This window comes from Pseudochaenichthys georgianus, chromosome 24 (genome assembly GCF_902827115.2).
Source record: "Pseudochaenichthys georgianus chromosome 24, fPseGeo1.2, whole genome shotgun sequence".
NCBI lineage: Eukaryota > Metazoa > Chordata > Actinopteri > Perciformes > Channichthyidae > Pseudochaenichthys > Pseudochaenichthys georgianus.
In genome coordinates, this window is record NC_047526.1 from 15,961,468 (window position 1) to 15,986,229 (window position 24,762).

Consider the following 24,762-nt stretch of genomic DNA (forward strand, 5'->3'; position numbering starts at 1 on the left):
CTTCCTGGAGTTCTCCTTTTTATAATGTCTCTATTTTCATTCAGTGGAAACATGAAGTGACCCTTCAGTTCATACTGTGCTGTAACTCTCTTAAACAGTACCCACTGTAAAATATATTATCCAGCGACAAACGCATGACCTAACTATTCCAAATGACACGGACCAAAATGTTATTTATAAATATGCAAGTTGGAAATTAAATAGTTGATAATTCTATCAAATCTCAGATCAAATGTAGACGACAAAGTAGGACAAACTGCTTTTTTAACATGCATTAATCACAGTCTATCAAAGGTCTCCATGCTCCTGTAGTGTGACAAATGGACCTATTAAGCGCTAATTAGGCATGTATTAAGATGATGGAAAGCAGTGACAGAGTGAAAGATGTACTTTCGCTGTGACGAGGCACAGGGGGCATGACTAATAATGTTTTTAGCCCTCAAGCCTCGTCGTGACTGACAGTTTTGATAGCCTCCGGTCTTCATCAACGATAGAAATGTTTCACCACACCCCAGAGGTAATTTCTCCAGAGACTGATAAATGAATTTAACGTACAAAGGGCCCCATAACAGTGAACCAAGATACCTAAATATTTTGGTTGTGCTTCACAAATTGAAAAACTAAGCAGGCTTAAAGCCTCAGTTTCTCTGTTGGAGGCCTGGGAAATCTCTCAGACTGACCAACCGAGGCACTAGTGCAGACTTAATGGAGGTTTTCTCTGGTATTAACAAGACCAAACAACTAAATGTTTATATTTTTTAACCAGCCTGAGCACTCTTTGTGGTTCAGGTTAATTTGCCAATGCTAGCAAGCTAAGACGCTACACATAGATGGTGAACATGCCTAGCATTGCATTATATGAGTAAAAAACGAAAACATACTACAGTAGCATTGTATTGTTGAGCCTGTTGTCACGCTGATGTAAGCATTGAGCTCAAAGTCCCTCTGTGTCTTCGTACAGCTTTTCACAGCTCCTAGCATGGCTGTAGATTGTTTTTAATAGTCTATGTATGTAGCCTGCATTAAGTGCTACAGTACTTTATTTCAGAGCTTGAGGGCTATATTCATCATCTTTACAATAGAGGTGATTTACTCCAACAGTTACTACTTCCATCAATTGTGATTTAGACGAGATGAGTGAAAATGACACGAATAAAAAAAATGGCCTACTAAATATCGAACGGAACATCGTTTGACTTTTTTTTTTATCTTCAAATTTAGTTTTGCTCTGACGAGATGAGTCTGGACTCTTTTGCAGCGGGGCAACATTTTATTTCTTGTTGTACTTATGCCAAATGAGACTTTTTAGAAATGTTGAAGTGCTGCAGCTGTGCAGGGCGGTGAAGTCTCGCTCCCTTCAATGACTCAGCCTACAGAAATGCATTACCTTGAAAGCAAGCGTGGCCAAAACCATGGGCAGGTGGTATGGCTAATTTCACATTTCTCCTGTGCCCTGTGAGTGAAGATGCCACTTTGTATTACCTCTCTGTAGTGGAAGAGCACATTGGCGTGGCCTGTCCAACTGTCAGTACATCTGAAACGAACCAGTGTTGATGGCCATCTGATGAGAAGAGGAGCTTTAAGGTCCACTGCAGTAATCTGTCCTCACTTTCTAACTGCAACTTTGATTGGAAATCCACACCAGCAAATACTTTTCTGATTGGGTTTCATAAGTGATTGTGTAACAGCTTTTGTGAAGCCTGCAACAATGGTCCCAAAAGGCCATAAGTATTTTTGTGGAGCTGGTGAAGTGACCTCTCATCAAATCTCTCTGTTTGTAATTGTGCACCTTAATCCTAACACAGAGACCCTTTTAGAGGCATGTGGAGTGATGGGAGCCATATTGAACTAATCTTGGATTTCAAGGAAAATGGGGGTAAGCTTCTTCTTGCCCCTGTTGAACATGATGGAGACTATTTGAGAATGTATTTAATTTTAATTGTTTCTCTTTGTAATAATAATTATTATAAGCAAAGAAAAATGTTCAATAAATTGACAAAATAAATAAATAAATGAGAGCCATATTGATCTTATCACCCAGCACGTAGCGGGCCTTATAATGTGTGGTCATTGTACATTATACAGCAATGAGACTTTTAGTAGTTGTTCTGATGTCACAGCTGTTCAAAAGGAAGAAGAATTTCTAACGTTGCAGCTGCATGTCATCACTATCTGAAGTTGCATCACAGGAGGCCGAGCCCCTTCTCTAACAGGATATCTTTCTGAATTCCCAGTTAGTAGTGCACTCACACAGCGCACGCCTCAGGTAGTGCAAGACACCTGATGTAGTTTCACCCGATACACATGGTTAATGTGTTGCAGAACATTTAAAAAAAGACAAAATAAGTAACCCATGTGTGAGGAACTGCCTCACCAAATCCACTGTATTCTGAGATTCTATATTTGGCTCCGTGACGACGACCGATAGCAAAACACAGATGTTATCATAGATTTCCGCAGTTATCTTGAAAGCTGTTTCCTGAACAGCATGACAACATACTGTGTTGTACCTCAGGTGCTCATTGGAGAGCCATGTGTGCTCACAGTTCCTCACAGGTGGGGTTTTATTTGCTGTCTTTCAGTCAACAAACACACACTGAGCTCTCTCTCTCTGGCTGATGCAGAGTCGGCACCATTAAAAGCCACTTTGCTGTCCTGGACACTTCTCCTTTTCATAGTTTATACTGGAGCAGCAGGGCGCTAATCAGGTGAGGGTATACCAGCTGCTGCTGAGGAATCAATGAATGAATTCGAGGACAATACTTTACTTCCAATCTCCTATTTCCTTGCTATAAATGGGAATCTAATTAATTTCAGATTCTATATATATATATATATATATGTTGTCTCCTTTACACAAACATCAATATAAAGCATTTGCGTGGTGTAGCAACGTTTTTAGCTGTGTTTAATACTGGTGGTGTCGATTAATGGTTATGTTTTGTGGACTGCTTTTTCATTTTTTTGCAGTTTATCTTGTAGAGCAAAGCAAGGTTAATGAAATGAATTCTTGTGAAACACTGAACAACTCAGACTAGCCATTAGACTGGTACGTTCATTTATTGGCAGGTGATGTGTGTTTAAAAACAATATTTATGGGTTTTATATGAATGCATTATTTTATATAATAGTGAATTAAAAGATCCCAGAAAAAGATGGGTTAGGTCGGTGATAAGGAAGTATTCTGGGGTGAAAACATAGAAAAAGGAAAGCCACAATGTGTACGTTATATTAGAACAGCCAATCTAAACCTGGCCTGAGGCAGATGGAAAATAGCAAACACGGTTTCTCATTAGCTAGGTGTCTCTTCACCCTCAGTGGCTATGTAAATAAGGAACACTGCGGGGGGGAAAAAGGAATACAATAATAATAATAATCAGAAGCTGAAATTAAAATGTGTTTTCTCAATATCATATCTCTGTTTGCCAGTGTGCCGTGGTTTAATATTGCAGGACATAAATTAATAGTGTCGTGTCTGCAATGACTCAACCTTAGAACATAGGCAGCGGCTCTACCAGGTGAGCTAGAAGCATATACAACAATTATTCAGGGGAAAAACCAGTGAATAAATTAAAGTTTTCACAGTTTGTATTTTATAAGCAACCTCACCTAAATATAGTACAGAACATGTCAGCTGCTAGTTTCTTGTAAACAGACTTCACAAAGTGATTTTCAAAAACAGGTTTACCTCAATTTCACTGTCATTTTGAAATTCAATACAACATGTTGGTAGCATTATAGTCTCCAATCATTACATACGGTATTTTGTTCATGGCTGATGAATAGGAATCATCATTCAGCAACAGTTGTGTTTATAACCAATTGGAAAATGTACTTAAAGAGCACGTTTCTACCTTACCTTCACCAATTGTTACACATTCAATGCATGGTCCAGCCAATTGGAGCATCTTAGGGTTCAGTGTCGTGCTCAAGGATGCTTCTACATGTGTATAGTAGGATCAAACTCACAACCTTGATATTGAAAGACTACTCGCTCCACCTTCTGAGCCACAGTTGCCCCTAACCCCATAAGGCAAGCAAATATACGTTGAATAAAATGTGTAGTAATTGGATGTTGAGGTTCTGCAGGGAATGAATCAAGCAAGAAGGTCTAACGTGAGTGCTACAAATGATTTTGTTAGGATCTGTAGTATGTAATAAAATTAGCTCCAACTAGTTGATTAATACAGTAGTGTAAACTCAGCTAATTTAAACAACTCTGGATCTGCTATATATGGGGGTGTTCAATTACTTCACTGTAAAAGAAGGCGATAAATACAAGGTGTTGTTCAGAGTGACTCCCAGTTTACTATATGGTGCACTATACAGTATTTATTGCACAGATTTATTTTCAGTGTCTGATTTGTGAAGTCTATGAAATGGAGTCCCAAAATGTTTCTCAAAGTACAGGTCAGATTTGTATCTCACCATACGATATAAATCTGTCGTAATGGGAGACTTTTTCCTTGTTAACTCGTATCTCGTCTTTGTTCTGATTTGCACTCACTATCATTGAATTTATTGGCCAGTCCTTTTAGAGCAATTTCCAAATAGCTCCCAGCAAAGAATCTGAAATCCAACAACAAGAATCTAAAGGGAACATTTTTCACCTAGGACGAGAAATGTCTGTTATTGTTTTGGTTTGTTGGTTTGTTATGGAAAGACTAGCAGCCCAATTGAATGAAACGGGTACATTTGAGAGCAAAACCTAATCACAGCGCAGAGACACGTAGTATCTGTCACTTATGTAAATGGTCTGCGCTCTCCCACTGCCTTTCTAGTTGGGAGCGTGTTTAGCTTCCAATGTGAGGGCAAAACGAAAACATGGTGTACTCTTTATTTAATACAAAAAAAACAGTCTCCATTTTTTTGTAACACTAGTAATCATGACCATGGCTTGATGGCAGTTAATATTTCTACCTTTTTTAATTTAACAAGTTCAAATAACCTAAGGCTAATTTGACTTTATCCTGATTAAGGTGTTCATGCCAATCTGCTCTTAATTATGAAGGTTATTTCTCTGAAACAGATCCAGTTAAAAATATGATGTCTATTCTCTCTTCCTTGTAATATTCAGAGCTATTAAAAAGGTCATATTTTCCAATCATATGGGCAAATGACATTTCCTACTTGATGTTGATGGCTGCAGTCAACACTAAAGAGTTTATCCATTATTCTGACTGCCATATTTGTCGGGCATGAAAGTCATAACAGCTTTTATTAAATGGACTTTGCGCTTTACAGAGCACAGGACATTAGCCTGTACAGATAAATCTTGTACCGTTAATCGATAACTGATTTATTTTGCATCTTAAACAAGGACAGAATGTCAGCAGATGTTCACTTGCCAAAAAACACTCATCAAGTTAAAGTCACTCTACTGTTGTGATTGTAGAGGACACATTGCTAAGCTCAAATAATAAAACATCAAGAGGTCTATGGGAGTAATAGTATGTGCTTAGACTCTTGTTGCTGAACCCAAAGTTTACAATCACCTTGAAGTTTGTCCAGTTTTTTTTCATCTAGGTGACATGAAATGGCTTTGTTGCAAAGTAATAGACGGACATGGGAAGGTTATCTCCTTCTGAAACACATTGCATTCCTGTAAGTTAAGGGCATCCTCTCAGGGACGACAGAGCATGTGCTCCGCTGTCACATGTGCTGAGGAATGCCAAATATAGTTTTGGACTGCAGAGCCTTGAGAGAGGCAATCTCCTGCAAAAATAATCACATGATGGCAGACCTGTAAATGTCTGTGAATCACTGACTCGTAAATCTCTTAACTTCAGAGGGGGGAAGGAGGATTAGGTTCTATCTCATGAGTGACATGTCAATTATTCTTCCCTCCCACCTACACCTGTTTTATGATGTGGCTACTTGCAGTAAACACCGCCAACCAACAGCTATCGCAGACATCTTGAATCAAGGCCTAAACACTTTTTTTTACCACGGCACAGACTTGATTGATGTACAGCCTTTCCTCCTCACCTTGGGCCAGGATTACTCTTGATCTGAATAATTCATTCAACTTGTTTGTAATCTTCGTCACTCTAACTTTGAGGCTCGGGCTGCTGTTAAATTGGAAAATCGCCAGTTGCTGGACACTCATTTCTTTCCTCTGACATGTGGACAGCTGTGATTACAATTAGAGGTAATTGCTTCTTTTTAAAATGTGTGCGGGAGGCTGTCGATATTGACCAGCAGACGTGTCATCAAGGCCACATCACAGTCGGTCAGTGAGGTGACTGGTGTCTTAGCAACACACCACATCAAAACTGCCCCCTGTTTAAAAAATGCTGCTGTTTGCAGTTTGCTGTAGGTATGCTTAGCTGTCATTTTGTTTGTACTGCTGGCAAGGGAAATGCAATTCACCAAGGGGAAATTAAGCGACTTAATACGCTGAACCTTGCCAAACAAAACTCTTGCCTTTATTCATCCGGGATGCAATCTAGACATCAATTTAAGCAGTCCTGTCAAAGCTTTTTAGGAGCAGTTTATTGCGAGCACTTTTGAAATGTGTCAGCTCCAATAATAATTAGATGCTAAGGTGGAAAATTGGCAACAGAGACTTTAAAAAAAACAACGTAATTATGCAACACAAATTCAAAAATATTCTTCTTGTTCACTCATTTCACTCAATAGTAATCCCCCCTGCAGCAGCTGTTTTCTGTTATTGATCAGTGTGACGTTGTATAATGTCTGGTGGCTATGACATAACTAACTGCTTGAATCGGAGAAAAGCCGATCTTGATGATCGCATATTTTTTCCCCCCGCCCACATTTCTGCTGAGACAATAATCAATGGCTTAACCAGAGGAGTCGTATATTACACGACAATCAATTGGTGTGTACCCTCAATCAGTATCACCATTAGAAATACATATTGTAGAGAGATACCTACACAAACGGCCGTGGCTTTTAAGATATCTATAGCGAAATAAGAATCTTATCGTCTCTTACCTGTAATCACATGATGTGAATTCCCTGAAGAAACAGGTTTTTAGTATACATGTCTAACATGTGCTCTCAAGGCTCCTGGGAGATGACGGCTATTCTACCTAGCTTCTACTCCATCATTCACTTAACAGATGAAACACTGTCCAATATCCAGCCATTGCTATACTCAGTATTAATCAGAGGCCCAAGTCGACAGAGAGAGAATCATCTGTATTCTCAACTGCCTTTTCAAAAGCATCCCCCCCTATGTAATTCAATACACAGACAGTGACGCACCTATAACCTTGCCAAAGGGATTGTAATATCAACATTTACAGGAAGTACCCTAAAGTCTGTAAAATACAATCTCAGGATATAGGAGAATTCCTTTGCTGAGGATAAACCGATAAACAACTCTATTAACTTGAACACCACTAGCGATGGAGAGTCTGTTTTTTAGATTGTTTCATATTTTTATAAAATGATGTAATTGAAAGATTTAAATTATTTTCATTCCTTTTTTGTTGCACATATTTCCATTTTATGTGGATAAGAAGTCTTGAAAACAAAAAGTTTGCACCACACAATACTTTATTTTTATATACAGTTTATGTCTGGGACAGGTTGAAAAATAGGCTTCACCACCTGTCTTCACAAACATCTCCCCGACAACCCATCACATCAGTAATACCACGGTGACATGAACAGAAGAGGGCCGTTTAGCACCAAGGTCAGGCCCCAGCCTTGAGTCACCTCTGCAGACCCCCGGCTAACACGTATAATTCTTCTGCCAGAGGCCATGATTTAAGACCAAACTGTCACTGCAATTCAGAAAAGTGCCAGGAATACTTATAACCACAGGAGATGCTGACCCAATGTCTGTAGTGCTGGATACCTCAAAATATAAGGTGCAGTACAACAATGTGTTGTTACAAGTATTGGCAATTTAGTTAGAATAGTTGTGCCTGTTTTAATGCTGACCTGAGATAATGATGATGAAGATGGCTTGTGTCTTAGTGGACACGCACGTTTGCACGGCCTTTTTCCGTGACCTGCATGTCTGACGATGTCTATGAAGATAAATTAGCAATCTTGTAACCCTGACATCAGCCAGTCATCACCTGTTAGTGTGAAGCTTATCCCCCCACACGTCCATGGATCACATCAAAGATTCTACTGAAGCCCCTTTAAGCATCAGTTAATCACAGGGTGGTGGTCAGAAAAACATAATAGCCCACTCACACAAAGTAACCTGTAATCAAATAATCAACACATAGCAGCATGTAGCTTAAGTATCTACAATTTAAAAAGGAAAAACATTTGCAGGTTAGTACAGGAAAAAATATGGTTACATACAAGAACACACTGCTTTATGCATAAAACAAAAATGTTTATGCAAATCTGAGTATCTTTATTACCTCCTGTAACATCCATTAGCAGTCGTTTTTGTGAAATCTAAACCAATGTCTATCAGAAAGATTTCTTACAATCTATAACGTTTTATAAACATAATCTAACATCCCTAATTTGTATACCTGCTGAATGGAAGTTCAATATTGGCTCCCCTTTTATCTCCGTTTGGCCTCCTCCAGAGATAAGGATGCAAAACAATATTCCTTTTTAATCGTCATTATATGTGTAAGGGAATATTTCTGTCTTACTCCTAAGTGTCAAAGAATAATTCTTCCTTACTTCCTTACCTTATTCTGTGTGTTGACATTTACGACCATCCCTGCTTCTAATCTCCGTAAGGAATGTGTTAATGCAGTCGTATGTTGATACTAGGTTTTATGGCCTGACCTGGTGGGCACAGGGGGGTTTTACGACTGTGAGAACGCTGGCTTTCTAAGCTCCACAGATGTGAGAGACATCTCCTGTGTCTGCAGATGTTTACGCCCATCCCCAATATGTGGATTTGACTCTCTGTAAACTAGTTAAAAGGTCTATCGAGAGATAGGCTGGTCAGAATTGACATGACAACCCACCCGTGCAGTCAGAACCTTTTGCTGCTGTGACTTGTGATATGAATTCTCCGGCCGTTGACTTGTAATAAACTACCAGTGTTTGACATCAAAGCTCCAACTCTCTACGTGTCTCTGATGCCCCTTTCACACCAGCGCCTTTTCAGCTCCGGCTCGGAGCTAGAGCCTGGAAAGCGCTGGGTTTTCCAGTTCACACCGGAGCTGCGCCGGCTCTTAGCTCCGGAATCCGCTTCATTTCCAGCTCCAAAAAATTGTCGGTCCAGAGGCAAGAGCTTTGGAGCTAAGAGGTGACGTCGCTTACGTCTCTCTTACGTCGAGGCGTGCAGGAAACTAAACCCACCTCCCATGGGTCGACTGTTATGCCTGCCTACAAGCAGTAGTGCCTATAAACACACTTTATAAAGTCAGGCAACACTAACCAGGCTTCGTGTGATTCTGTTTATTTGTGCCTTACTTTGACCATCCGTTCGCTGTTATCGATCATTGTGGAGAGAGGCAGACGTGTTGTTTTGTATTATTGCAGCTATCGGATGCAAGTAGTCAGTTTAGCTTCGGTTGCTATGCTAACATCACCCGTTTTATACCAGAGAAACTTTCATAACAGCGTTGTGATACCAAACAGTGTCAATTCAGACTGACACACATTCACTTAGGCTAAGGGGAACTGGGGATATGCATCAGCTGCTTGTGTGAGTCGGACAGTGAATACTTTAGAGCGGCCGCTGCAGTGTGAGCTAACCAGGAGCTAACGGGAGAATAAACTCCTGTGGAAGAGCAGCACTGCAGCGGTCGGTAAATGCCGCAGAAACACATTAATAAACAATGAACCACGGCACTCTGGAGAAAAGTATAAAGTTGGAGAAGTCGTTATTCAATTTATTCTGGCTTCGTGTGATTAAAAGCAACACGATCATCGACCCGACGCAGTTGTTGTTGTGAGCTGCCGTTGGGGGGCAAATCAGCGATGTAAACGGTGACGTCATGACGCAGCAAGGGCAGCTCTGGGGCGCCAGTGGGCGGTGTGCACAGAGCGGGAGCTGAAAAGGGAAACTGGAGCTGAACCAGAAAAGCTCCCGCTCGGAGCTAGAAACTGAAAAGCGCTGGTGTGAAAGCCGCATGAGTCCTGACTCTCCATTGCTGCAGAAGTTTCCCTTACAATATGTAAACCTTGTTTCTCTCTTACTATAACAAAGTCACATTTGAGGTCACTCGGTGCTGGTCTGATGTTAGTGACGGGCTCTAATTTGGTCATCAATTGCTGATTACTGAATGTGATCGATGGTTGCCGTCGGCTACAGCAGCCTCTCGACAGACTGAATGCACCTGAATACAAATGGGAGGCTTTTGTTAAGGATCTGAATCAATAACTGCCATGGATTTATTGTTTTTCCTTTAGCTTTATGGATGCATATTCCCTTCACTCTAATAACCTCTTCAAACACACCCACCCACACACACCCACACCCACACACACACCCACACACACACACACACACACACACACACACACACACACACACACACACACACACACACACACACACACACACACACACACACACACACACACACACACACACACACACACACACACACACACACACACACACACACACACACACACACACACACACACACACACACACACACACACACACACACACACACACACACACACACACACACACACACACACACACTTTACTTAAGCAGGAACCACCATGCTGAGTCATTTGACATGGCAATCTTTCCTGAAGTCTATTAGGGCTGCCAAGTCGACAATGTCAATTAGGGAAAGAAGAAGTTCCTGGAATGTTGCTCTCATTTAATCATATTATAAAGAGTTTCTCAATTAGCAGTTTTAGCTTGTTGCTGAAGAGTCTATTTGTTTTCACTTCTCCTTTATACTAGAAGTGGAGGTGTAAATTGTACTAAATGTTTTGATGAATAAAACAAAACAAGCTGCTGCTTGGATTACAATGATTCAATCCAAAATCCCACAAGGCACACTGCAAGGTTTTGTATTTCTTTCTTTTTATTTGAAAGACAAAAAACTGTATTTTATTTAAAGTACATATAAGGTCTATCATAACTTTGTATGTACTTTTGTTAGTATGTCATAATTCTTTAAAAACTTTATATAAAAGGACAGTTCACCCCCAAGAAACCCAACATATTTTCCCTCCTACCTGCACGGCTATTTATCGATCTGGATTGTGTTGTTGTGAGTTTCAGGGTATTGGAGGTATCAGCTGGAGAGATGTCTGCTTTTTCTCCAGTTTAATGGAACTAGAAAGCACTCGGCTTGTGGTTCTCAAAGTGCCAAAAAAATGCAATTGGAAAAACTCAACAGCAATGTCTCTTTCCAGAAATCCTGTCCCAGTTACTCGCGATAATCCACAGACCTTGAGCAACTTCATGTTGAAACAATTTCCCTTAACACAAAGTCCTTTTTAGTGCTTTGAACACCAACAACTGGATGCCATCTAGTTCTGTTAAATCTAGAGGGAACAGACCTCATACGGTTCATGTATCCAACACTCAGAAAATAAAGCCAAAACCATATAGATTGATAAATAGCACTACGGCTAAGAGGGAAAATAAGCTTTTTTAATATCATATATTTAGTTTTTATGGGTTAATGTGGATTTTTTTTAATAAACTATTATATTCTTATCAGATTTTTTTAACACTTAAACGTCAATATCAGTATGGGGCTCAATTATCCAGTATTGCTTGACATACTGCTTAGTCTTTTATTTATTTATTTTACAAACAAGACGGAACAAAACTCATGCAAATTTACATTATTTTACACAGCAGGGTGCATTTTGTTCGGAGCAGCGGAGACGCACAGTGCATGCAGCCGCCACACTTACTCACACTTATTGTTGACGGTTCATTCCTATTCTGTCTCCCAACTTCTTTGTTGTGGAGAATCAATTTGAACCAGCCGTCTTCATGTTCCAGCAGGCCTGTAGAAATGAGAATAAATAAACATATTCAAGGTGACAGCCTGCTTGCCTGTCTCTGAGAGCAGCGGCTATGCTTGGATTGAACTGGCCACTGGCAAATGAGACTGGCGCTCAAACAGCACCCTGTGCGAGGCCCCTGATTGGATGACAGATTGGAACCGAAGCGTATTTCTTTCTCTTCTTGCTCTGAAGCCGTGTCTTCACTCGCCGACCCGATGCCACAGAGTATCCCACTCCCGTCTTTCACAGTTATATTCTATTCAAAAACGTGATTGTACTCATCATTAGAGGAGCATACTACTAATGTAGGCAGCATTTACATAAATATAAGGAAAATCTAATATGTCATTCAAACCCATTCCTGTATGTCCTCTACAACATACTAGTAAAAATAGCTTGACCTTGACACTCAGTTTAGTGTTTCTGAAGGTAATCTATGTATTGATCTCTGTGCTACTTGATGAATGTTGTAAGCCTATACATGGGTGTTGAAGGTCAATAATGACATTCTACTGAATGACTTCTTAATGGTGCAGACTTTACTCTGTGTCATCTACTGGTTCCTTTGTTAAAACTGGGACAAGAGTGATCGCATTATGTTGTTTCTGTACTGTATGATGAAAGATATGCAGGCGATGAGGTTTCATGTTTATCTGAACCTAAATGGAAATACAGTAGATGCAAGAAGAAGTTTTAACTTAGTAGATCTGTGAGAATGAAACATTAAGATCATTGTTATCCTTGATCTTATTAGACAACTATATTCATAAGACTTACTAAAACAAATGTTTTTTAGAAGAATAAGATTTGTAAAAATGACGATTTCAATGAACATAAACCATTTAATTTAATTCTGCTGGAACAAAGACATTGTTTCCTCGAGAGTGAGCTCACAGATTTGTCTTTTATTTTTAGTTGACAGCCTCAAAAGGAAGTATTTCTGTTCTCACTTCAATGCCACTGAGCTGTTAAGCGGGCAGCGGAGGCCAATTTCCAAAACAAATTACGTGATATCATCCTTCCCCTGAATTAGGTAATAACCCCATTTAAATTAAATTACCTGAATTGAAGTACTGTAGATTGCTACCCACAGGATGATATAGCTTTCACTGTTGTTGAATGAAAATGGTTCTGTGGAGCAAAAGCAAAGGCTGCTGAGCTGTAAATAATCATTCATAGCTCACTCATAAAATGGGTTGCCACTGCAGTATTAAAGAAATTAATTTGAGAAGGCTGCTCGGTACAGTTTCAGGCAATATTTCGCTGATACAGACCATATCCATCCATCCATCCATCTTCTCCCGCTTATCCGTGGTCGGGTCCCGGGGTAGCAGTTCCAGCAGAGAGCCCCAAACTTTCTTTTCCCTGGCGACATCAACCAGCTCTGACTGGGGGATCCCAAGGCGCTCCCAGGCCAGCGAAGAGATATAATCCCTCCACCTGGTCCTAGGTCTACCCCTTGGTCTCTTCCCAGCTGGACGTGCCTGGAACACTTCCTAGGGAGGCGCCCAGGTGGCATCCTAACTAGGTGCCCGAACCACCTCAACTGGCTCCTTTCGACGCGAAGGAGGAGCGGCTCAACTCCGAGTCCTTCCCCGATGACCGAACTTCTTACCTTATCCCTAAGGGAGACACCAGCCACCCTGCGGAGAAAACCCATCTCGGCCGCTTGTATCCGACACATACAGACCATATAAAATATACAATTTACTGTATACCAATTTGACTAAATTGGAAAAGATGTTATTTTCAGAATTGATTTCACAACTATTCTGTAAAAAATGTGGCATTGTATTAAACCTAGATGTGTAAAACTTAAATTACAATCATTATGGAATATTTCTTAATTTGTCAGAATTTGCGCGCTATTGTCCTTATGAACTTTTTCCAGAAACCATGCTCTTTCATACCAAGGCCAGGAAGCCGTTTTAATAAAAATGTGGGTCATATTATTGATTATTGGATGATAATTGGTTTAAATAAAGTGTCATAGCTGCTTGCTTTGGGAGACATCTGGCATGTAACGCTAATGAACAATTTAATTAATTTGATCCTAATCACTGTATTTAGTGTTTTCAGACTTAGCCCTACAATAAGGCAGCCTTTAGCGCTGATATCTCATTATGGATACAACATTTTGTCTTTAGAAACCATAGTCGTTCATTAACACTTTGCATTGTTAAATAAGAATTATCCTTTCACCTTTTTTATTATTATAATTTTTTTATTTAACCAGATAAAAGCATTGAGATAAAATCTCATTTACAATGCTGACCTGGCAAAGAAGGCAGCAACGTTACACGTTCTTACACATATCACAGACATATAAAATACAGAGAACACAACTAAGAAAACAAAAAGACGAAAAGCAGTCACTACATTGTGCACATTTAGGACAGAAAGAAAGGTGCACTACTTATTACTGCAAGAGCAGCTGGTGGTAAGGACTTCAGACAACTTCAATTTAAAACAGGCAAGTGCCATCAGTTTGAGGCTTGATTGAAGGTCATTCCAAGACCAAGGACCATAATAAAAAAGACTCCCACTTCCAGTATCAGTCCGCACGGCAGGTACCTGGAACCGTATCCAGGCACTGGTTCTGAGGTTGTAAGAGTCACAAACTGGAGCAAATCTGGCACAAATATACAGTGGAAGCTTACCTAAAATGGCTTTATACATGAATAAAAACCAACCTCTTGCTAGACTGTAAGTGTATGTGAGAGGCAATTGTTTCAGAGATAGCTTGATAGCAGTACAACGAAGAAGAGCCTAACTAAATTCAGCACTTTTATTGCACAGCTGAGCCGACCATCCTCCACGGTTATCAGACTGTGCAAAATGGATTGGATGCAGTCGGAATTCACTCTTACTTCCATTTTGCAGCTATTTTTAGGGAATAGGGTCACTGGAGCTGATGCTAACATGTATTGTTCCCTTGGTGGCAGCAATGTTGTAGCCTGGAAAGTTGTAATTGTATATTTGTTTAGAATAACAGGGCGGGTGACACTTGAAGATACATTTAACTTGTAGCCTTATAAACCTGTCGTTATAAAACAATATTATATCAACCTTGTGATATGAGACAATGTATAGATTTAGGTTTTCAGTATTGCATTTCCTGGTTTTAAAGGTTGCATTACAATAAAGTTACAACAAGTATATATACAAACTGTATAGAAACAGGAGTTAAGATCTCCAGCCATAAACAGTATATCAAGTGGAACTTGAATTGAGATTTAATGTTGTTGTTTTTTTGTCAAACCTGTGTAACCAAGGTCATGAAAGATGCCTTCCAGGCGTGTTTATCAAAATTCAATTATCAGGGTAATTTTTTTAAATTACAACGACATCTTGGTCATTAACAAATCCGGAATCTATGATTATGCAAACATTTTATAATTCACTGAAAAGTCCATTCTCAGTGTGTACATTGTGCACTGAAGGCTTCAATGTTCCCCATAAGAATGTGTGTAAGTTGCATGTTGGTCACGGAGGGGTTCCTAAAGTAGGAATCATGAACTAAGAAATAATGCTTGTAAATACCTGATGATGGGCACAGAGAAACTTTCCTACCACTCTATAGGGAGTCATTTGAGTACAAACAAAGCAAAAAGCCCAACATTAATCATACAGGGTCATTCCTTTTTTTAGGAGCCGCTATTTACCAGCTTACAACTTTAGATCTTAATTATATGTTATTACCTGTAATAATATAAAGACATAGGAATAACTGGAAGGATGTGTCACAATACACATGTTAGGTCACGTTTGTAGTTTTGTCTGTGTTGGTGTTTTTCTTGTCTTTGGGTTTCCTGTCTTATTGTGTTAAGTGTTCACCCCCGTTTCCTGCCTGTCTGCTTTCTGTCTGTTTCCCTCCCTGATTACCCGATTGTGTTCACCTGTTGTCCTTGTGTTTCTCCTCCCCTGCCCGGCTGTTTCTCGTTGTCATGATTACCCCTTCTTGTATTTAGTCTTGTCTCTGTCTGTGTTCAGTGTTGGGTCATTGTTTGTTGGTGACGGAGTTCACCGGAGAGTGTTCTGTTCTGTGTTTGTCTGTATCCTTGGAATAAAGGGTTTCTCAAGAGTTATCTGCAATTGGGTCCTGCTTCCTTCACTCATCCGTGACAGAATGACCCAACCAGAAATGGACCCAGCAGATGACCCTTTTGAGGTGGAGCTGCAACAGTTTTCTTTTCCTTTGGAATGTTGCCACGATTGGTGGAAGGAAGCGTCCAGTGTTCGGCTGAAGGAGGCCGCCCTGGTAGAGGCGCACCGGTTGGCGATGGAGAAGCCCGACTTGGTGGAATTCTTACCTGACTGGATGTTGGACTTCCTCTGGAGGTGTGAGTTCCAGCCTGCGGACTACAGACGTCTCGGAGTGTTCCGTCTGGAGTCAACCTCTGCTTCTTCCCCAGTTCCTGCTCCTACTCATGAGTCTTATGCTGGAACTCGTCAGGCTTATGGAGGCCCACGGAGCATTCAGGCGGCTGCTAAGAGGAGTCGTCGCAAGGCCAGACAAGGAGCCCGGGCCCCAGCAGCCATGGTCCCAGTACAGGCGCCAGCAGCCATGGTTCCAGCCTCAGTCCTGGCCCCAGCAGCCACGGTTCCGGCCCCAGTACAGGCGCCAGCAGCCATGGTCCCAGTACAGGCGCCAGCAGCCATGGTTCCAGCCTCAGTCCGGGCCCCAGCAGCCATGGTTCCAGTCCCAGTACGGGCCCCAGCAGCCATGGTTCCAGTCCCAGTACGGGCCCCATCAGCCATGGTTCCAGTCCCAGTACGGGCCCCAGCAGCCATGGTCCCAGTCCCAGTACGGGCCCCAGCAGCCATGGTTCCAGTCCCAGTACGGGCCCCAGCAGCCATGGTTCCAGTCCCAGTACGGGCCCCAGCAGCCATGGTTCCAGTCCCGGTCCCAGCAGCCATGGTTCCTGCCCCAGTGCAGGCTCCCGCAGCCATGTTTCCGGCTCCAAGGCCGGCCCCAGCGGCTATGGTCCCGGCTCCGGGAGCGCCCTATACGGCCGTGTTTCTGGCGTCGAAGCTGGAGCTTATAGACAGGATTCTGGCTTCAACAGCCATGATTCTGGCTTCAATTCCGGTCCCTGCAGCCATGGTTTCAGCCCCAGTTCTGGCCCCAGCAGCCATGGTTCCGACCCCAGCTGCCTTGGTTCCAGACCCAGAGCTGGTCCCAGCTGCCACAGTCCCATCTCGGGTTCCCTCCTCTGGTCCCTCCTCGAGTCCCCTCTCTAGTTCCCCTCTCGAGTTCCCTTCTCTAGTTACTCTTCTAGTCCCTCCTCTAGTCTCTCCTCTAGTCCCCTCTTTAGTCTCTGTTCGAGTCCCCTCTCTGTTTCCATCTCAAGTTCCCCCTCGAGTCCCCTCTCGAGTTCCCTCCTTTAGTCCCTCCTTTAGGCCCTCCTCTAGCTCTCCTCTAGTCCCCTCTGTAGTCCCTTCTCGAGTCCCCTCTCTGTTTCCATCTCCAGTTCCCTCTCGAGTTCCCTCCTTTAGTCCCTCCTCGAGTCCCCTCTCTAGTTTCCCTCTCGAGTTCCCTTCTCTAGTTACTCATCTAGTCCCTCCTCTAGTCTCTCCTCTAGTCCCCTCTTTAGTCTCTGGTCGAGTCCCCTCTCTGTTTCCATCTCAAGTTCCCTCTCCAGTTCCCCCTCGAGTCCCCTCTCGAGTTCCCTCCTTTAGTCCCTCCTTTAGGCCCTCTAGTCCCTCCTCGAGTCCCCTCTCTAGTTCCCCTCTCGAGTTCCCTTCCCTAGTTACTCCTCTAGTCCCCTCTGTAGTTCCTTCTCGAGTTCCCTCTCTGTTTCCATCTCGAGTCCCCTCTCCAGTTCCCCCTCGAGTCCCCTCTCGAGTTCCCTCTCGAGTTCCCTCCTCTGGTCCCTCCTCGAGTCCCCTCTCTAGTTCCCCTCTCAAATCCCCTCTCGTGTTCCCTTCTCGAGTCCCCTCTGGAGTCCCCTCTCCAGTCTCCTCTCGAGTCCCCTCTGGAGTCCCCTCTCCAGTCTCCTCTCGAGTCCCCTCTCAAGTCTCCACTCGAGTTCCCTCTCCATTCCCTATTCAAGCCCCTACGCAAGTGTCGTTGGAGGTCCCGCCGTCTACTCCCCTGCCGGGGGTCCTGCCAACCCTGTGTCCTGTGCCGTTGGAGGTCCCACCGTCTACTCCCCTGCCGGGGGTCCTGCCAACCCTGTGTCCTGTGCCGTTGGAGGTCCCGCCGTCTACTCCCCTGCCGGGGGTCCTGCCAATCCTGTGTCCTGTGTCGTTGGAGGTCCCGCCGTCTACTCCCCTGCCGGGGGTCCTTCCAGCTCTGTGTCCTGTGCCGTTGGAGGTCCCGCCGTCTACTCCCCTGCCGGGGGTCCTGCCAACCCTGTGTCCTGTGCCGTTGGAGGTCCCGCCGTCTACTCCCCTGCCGGGGGTCCTGCCAACCCTGTGTCCTGTGCCGTTGGAGGTCCCGCCGTCTACTCCCCTGCCGGGGGTCCTGCCAACCCTTTCTCCTGTCCCGTTGGAGGTCCCGCAGAATACTCCCCTGCCGGGGGTCCTGCCAGCTCTGTGTCCTGTGCCGTTGGAGGTCCCGCCGTCTACTCCCCTGCCGGGGGTCCTGCCAACCCTGTGTCCTGTGTCGTTGGAGGTCCCGCCGTCTACTCCCCTGCCGGGGGTCCTGCCAACCCTTTCTCCTGTCCCGTTGGAGGTCCCGCAGAATACTCTTCTGCCGGGGGTCCTGCCAGCTCTGTGTCCTGTGCCGTTGGAGGTCCCGCCGTCTACTCCCCTGCCGGGGGTCCTGCCAACCCTGTGTCCTGTCCCGTTGGAGGTCCCGCCGTCTACTCCCCTGCCGGGGGTCCTGCCAGCTCTGTGTCCTGTGCCGTTGGAGGTCCCGCCGTCTACTCCCCTGCCGGGGGTCCTGCCAACCCTGTGTCTTGTGCCGTTGGAGGTCCCGCAGAATACTCCCCTGCCGGGGGTCCTGCCAACCTTTTCTCCTGTCCCGTGGGAGGTCCCGCAGAAGACTCTTCTGCCGGGGGTCCTGCCAACCCTATATCCCGTGCCGTTGGAGGTTCTACCGGGGGCCCTGCCAGCCCCATGTCCATCACCGGTCTCACCGGGGTTCCTGCCAACTCCTGGTCCTTTTCCGTGGGGGATCCTGCCGAAGCCTGTCCGACCGGCTCCGGTTTCTGTCCGGCCGACACCGGGTCCTGCCCGATCTCCGGAACTGGCCCATCAGCGCTTTCCTGCCCGGCCTCCTGATCCTGTCCGGTCGACACCGGCTCGAGCCCGGCCCCTTGAGAGCCGCGGTCTTCGCCCTCAAGCCCGCCCCCCTGAGAGCCACGGTCTTCGCCCTCGTGCCCGGCCCCCTGAGAGCCGCGGTCTTCGCCCTCGAGCCCGGCCCCCTGAGAGCCGCGGTCTTCGCCCTCGAGCCCGGCCCCCTGAGAGCCGCGGTCTTCGCCCTCGTGCCCGGCCCCCTGAGAGCTGCGGTCTTCGCCCTCGGACCCGGGTCCCTGACTCTTCCTACCGCTGCCTTCGGTCCTCCATGGTCCCCACCTTGGACTCTGTTTTGACCCCGGGCCGTCCGCCCGAGACCCCTTCCTGGTTCTCTGCCTTGTCCCCGGGCAGTCCGCCCGAATCCCCCTTTTTGGACTGTACCTTGCCCCCCGGGCCGTCCGCCCGAGACCCCTTCCTGGTCCTCCGCTGTGTTCCTGGGCTGTCAGCCCAAGACCCGTCCTCCGGACCCCCTCCGCCCACCCTGCTTGGGGTTTTGGACTTTTTTGTTTTGTTTTTTTTAGGGACGTCTGGAATCCGTCCCTTGAGGGGGGGGGTTCTGTCACAATGCACATGTTAGGTCACGTTTGTAGTTTTGTCTGTGTTGGTGTTTTTCTTGTCTTTGGGTTTCCTGTCTTATTGTGTTAAGTGTTCACCCCCGTTTCCTGCCTGTCTGCTTTCTGTCTGTTTCCCTCCCTGATTACCCGATTGTGTTCACCTGTTGTCCTTGTGTTTCTCCTCCCCTGCCCGGCTGTTTCTCGTTGTCATGATTACCCCTTCTTGTATTTAGTCTTGTCTCTGTCTGTGTTCAGTGTTGGGTCATTGTTTGTTGGTGACGGAGTTCACCGGAGAGTGTTCTGTTCTGTGTTTGTCTGTATCCTTGGAATAAAGGGTTTCTCAAGAGTTATCTGCATTTGGGTCCTGCTTCCTTCACTCATCCGTGACAGGATGTCTGTGTTTGGTGTGAAAAATATCCTCTTCTGCATATTGGAGGTTAGGAGGTGGACAAAACAAGCAGTTGTTTTCCCTTGACAGTAATTATGCTCCCTGCATGATCAGTCACAGTGAGTTGATGGCCGAACCCACACAATAAAATTGAGGTTGATTGAAGTACCCATTTCCTCTGGGATCCAATTATTAATTATCGTCTGTCTGGAAAACTTGGAAGGAATTAGATTTCATAGTTTCCTGTGACCTCGCGAGCTGATTGGCGGCTGGCTGACGGCTGCTGTTGCTGGTGTGTTAAGTGTGGCCGCTGGGTTTCATGCCAGTTGATGTGTTCGGGGTAGAGACTTGTGACAGACGCTGACAGAGCACCTGTGCCGACACACTCGACAAACCATTATTCATAGCTGTCTCACCATCACATCCGCAAAAGTGGCAGTACACAGCCTAAAAAAACATGGTTATTGTACTGCTGAGTTACTACAAGTATGGATTCTGTGCATTCATGGTAAGAGAGAGACAATTATGAAGCACATTATTTGAAAAGGATGTCATCTTCTCTACAAAGAGTCTAATTAAGCCTCACACAGCCCATACTATCAGCTTCTCTCATATGGAAGACTGAAGTGTATTTGTTCTCTCTGTTATTAATTTTATATTGACCAGTAGAAATTATTTCTGTCACCATTTTTAATTAAAGACGCCAATTGTTTTTTTTCCATTATTATTGCTGTGGACCAAATAATGACCATGATGTTTGTATCTCTTGTTGTGCTTACACTAGCATGGGGATGACATTATACTTTAAACGTTTCTGTTTTCCTAGCAAGTGACTTTTGGTGCCTGTTGAAAGTGTATTTATTAGTTTTAACCCATGATGAAGATTCCTCACTTCCCCAGACTAAGTCATTTCATTCAAACTACATTAATTAACTCAACATAGCCTAAACATAACCCTAGAGCTGATATATTAAGGTACAAATACACCAATAGAAAAGTTAAGTCTGACAGGAAACCTAAATGATCCAGGTTTCAAATAAATGCATTACAAACATTAGTAAAACCAAAACAATACACACACTGCATGCTTTTGAGGGATGTTAATGTTGAAGCATAATTGTATTTGTGTACCATTATCAATCATATACATAATTTATGTTTTCCAGCTACAACTACACCAGCTGACGTAGAGACGATGGATGAGTGTTTTGGAGGTGAGTCATCATCACTGTTGTTCTGGTCATGTGGTTTTTTCTTTGCTTTTGACTCCAACACAGACCTTTTGAATTAGTACATGGCATGTTTCGCTGACTCATGTTGTTCCTCTGTCACTTGTGTATACGACCTAATGATGGAGGCAGATGTTAATTTGGAAGTTCCACTGAGTTGTATCGGAGCAGCAGCTATTGTGATAATTACCATCTGTTGAGGATCATACCAGTATGTTGATATTTTTGTCAGGAAAATCCATATGGTGTTCCCACTGCAAATGTCAATATCAAATGTGGCTATACACATTGATCAAATGTATTTCTAGAGAAAATGGAAATATTGTTGTTAAAATAAAGTCTGGGTCTTTTTGCAAAGGTCTGCTGAAAATAACTATTAATCCAATGATGGAAACAAATGTAGCTTTTGTTTGACCTATTTGCAATATGTGTGACCTTCTTGATATTTCACCTGGTTCTGAGGATACAAGAAGACAAGATGTCACATGACTGGTTTGTGTGGAACAGGAGGTGCTGCCTGTAATCCACTGTTCTTCTACTTTGTTCCCTTCTGTCTTACATCATGCTCATGCAAAACGTTGCACATTTGTTACAAAATGTGCTTCATCCATCATATAGCATGATGGGAAAGATGTCACTGCGATATCTGCTGTGACTTTCAATGAAGTGGCAGCATTCAAAACGTTCTGAACTCTCAACTGCCAAGTATGATTCAAGCTGCCATCATAATGACAATACAAGGTTTTAAGGTGTTGTTATAGAAGGGGAAATGGAGGCCATTAGTGGATGTGCTCCCCCTCATAATGGGCTCCAGTTACTTCCTAGTCTTGTGGCTGTCATGTAGCCCTTTCTTTGATCTCTACTCAGTGTTTGCACTGGACACTCTAATTGGCCTGTGATGGGCTTCGGCTTTGATCCTGTCCTGAAGGCAAACCAGCTTCTTATTTCAACAAGAAATGAATAACACACCTCCTTAGTGCCACATATTGTATCATGAGTGTATGTGTACCTTGTAGGTGATCATACCCATTGTCAGATAGGCACCAATCAAACACAACGTTTTGAGGAGGAAGATCAAGCCTCTTCTCCTCCTGCGGATGAGGGTTGAGTGTGGACGGTCTTTCAGACGCTCATATGGTTTCAGCCCCCCCTCACACTGCCCTGCCACAAGCTGGCTACATATGCCCACTTCTGGCCGTGGGGAAAAACATTATTCATCCTTTATTGGACCTGTTAAACAATGCATTGTCTTGGAGTGGCTTATAAACTATAAAAAGTTTACAGGTTGACAGACTTTGCCGCACTTGTAAGTCATCCTCCATCCCTTGCCTGTTGCAGTGCGCATTAGCCATTAACCTAATTAACCATGAACTGCCACATTTCAAATCTGAGATTCTTGCTCCTACTTCTGGGAAGTGAAGAGGCAGGAAGCAGATAAACCTCTGGTCCGTCTCATACAACATTTGAAATATAGACAAAATACAAATCTTTATCTGAACAAACATCTTTAAGAGAGAGGGAGAACCACAACAAAACCAATACTAAGCATTATTGATGCAGCTACAACTAACTATGTTTCGACAAATCTTGAAAGTGTCCACATAAATGTAAGGAATCAGTACCTGCAAATCCACAATTGACAGGAGGAGTATAACCTTAAGATGTACTCTATTAGAGGAGTACAGTACACAACTGCCTTCACTGCAGCTGTAAAGAGCAATACAATGCTATTCTTCTCCTTTGTTGCTGTTTAAAATCAGCCAACGTGTTGATATAAATCAAACGTTGAGTGTGAAAGTTATCTATTGCAATGAAAAGTGAGGCCCTGAGATCAAATGCATCTGTTGGCTTCAAAGCACAGCTTGTAAATAAAAAATGGCTGCTATTTATTTATTTCATTATTTCTTTGTTGAAATATTTATCAAAGAAAAACATGTTTTGTTTCTGTTTCATTGTCACATCTTTTAATTAAGCTTTCCAAAAATAATGAATAAATGACAGCCTCATTTAAAAAACATTATAAACATTACAAAAAAAACATAATAATATACAATAGTGATACAGTACTACAAGTACATTATTATGTATTATATACCATTGGTAGGTAATAATATTTTTCAAAAAAGGTTCTCATTTTCCACTATGTGTTGAAAAGCACATAGTGGAAAATTAAGCAAAGCAGTTGTACAGTTTCAGATATGGATTCATATATTTTAAATGTTCTTATTTAATATGTATACCAATGGACTGTGTCTTACGTGTGTAAGACACAGTCCATCGGTATACATATTAAATATGCAAGAGGACCCCCAGATATACATTAAATATAAATAAAAAATGAGAGTTCATAAGAAATAAGTCACCTGCCAATCATACGAGGAGCTAATCTGAAAAAGTCAGACAGTCACAATATCTGGCCGTCACATAACTTTTGAAGTGTCTCAGAATGTGTGACTAAAGCCTCTCTCTGAAAGTAGGCAGGCTCAACAGAGAATAACGTCTTTTGTCCTTTTGTCAGATTTAGATTGTCAGATACAGTGCCCACTTTATCTTTAGAAAACATACGGATGAGCTTATTTTGTGTTCTCAAGCACACTGGCTCAGGTAAAGTGGAGAGCAAAGTCCGAGCACAGACACCAACTGATAAGAGAATCTTTTTTGATGGACCTAATCCCACATCCACAGTATCTTCTGAAAATGGATCAGATTTATCTCAAATGTAGGGTCTACGCTATAGCTTATTTGTCAGGATGTGAAGCACAATTACATGTAAGCTCCCTGTGAGTGTATAATGTCACTAAAATATTAAGTGGGAGGAAAACTCAACTGGAAATGTAGACTTAATCTAATGTCTGGTGCAATATTCTCGCCAAATGTGTAACTATCTCTCTTAATGAGTTTTTCATTGCTACAACTTGAATGTTGCAAGACATTAAAATATCTTTGATGATGCCTGACGCCGCCCACAGTTTAGGATCCAAGTCAAGGAGTCAAACTGACGCCTGAGCCATTGAAGTTCAACGACCGTCCCCTAGGATAGTGCACTTTGACGTTGTAAAATGAGTAGCAACATTTTTAACACAGAACTTAAATTAAATGTTTAGGTTATCTGGAAGGAAATCTGTCGAATTTTGGAGAAGTGGTGTTGCAGAGTTGTACAGCTTTAACTATATCCATTGCCAATGCATTAGTGTTGAAGTGATTTAGTCTCAATGATGCCCGAGTTCAGTATGAGACACACTGCCCTGATTTATAGAGATGGTTTTAAAAGACACTGGTTCCAATTGGCAAACTCTGGGGCTGAAAAATGAAGCTAATGCGGGGATCCTTAAACCTGCATTCTTACTAATAACATGGTGGCGACTCCACTTGTTGTTAAGGAAGTCATATTCTATAGAATTCTATGACAACATGGCACTTTACTTTATGTCCTCAGTAAACATTGATGTAATG

The 24,762-nt window shown here is 43.2% G+C and overlaps 1 protein-coding gene across 2 annotated transcripts in view; it reads left to right on the plus strand.

The window, feature by feature from the left end:
• The first annotated feature begins 2,486 nt into the window (after window positions 1-2,486).
• baalcb (BAALC binder of MAP3K1 and KLF4 b) overlaps window positions 2,487-24,762 on the plus strand; it is a 110,088-nt gene continuing 87,812 nt past the window's right edge. Inside the window, exons 1-2 of one of the 2 annotated variants that reach the window (XM_034075339.2) lie at window positions 2,487-2,556; window positions 21,247-21,294. The gene's annotated coding sequence lies outside the window, so the exon portion shown is untranslated. Of the gene's footprint in view, window positions 2,557-2,596; window positions 2,709-21,246; window positions 21,295-24,762 lie in introns of those variants that run through there. The other variant, XM_034075338.2, reaches the window with a different exon arrangement.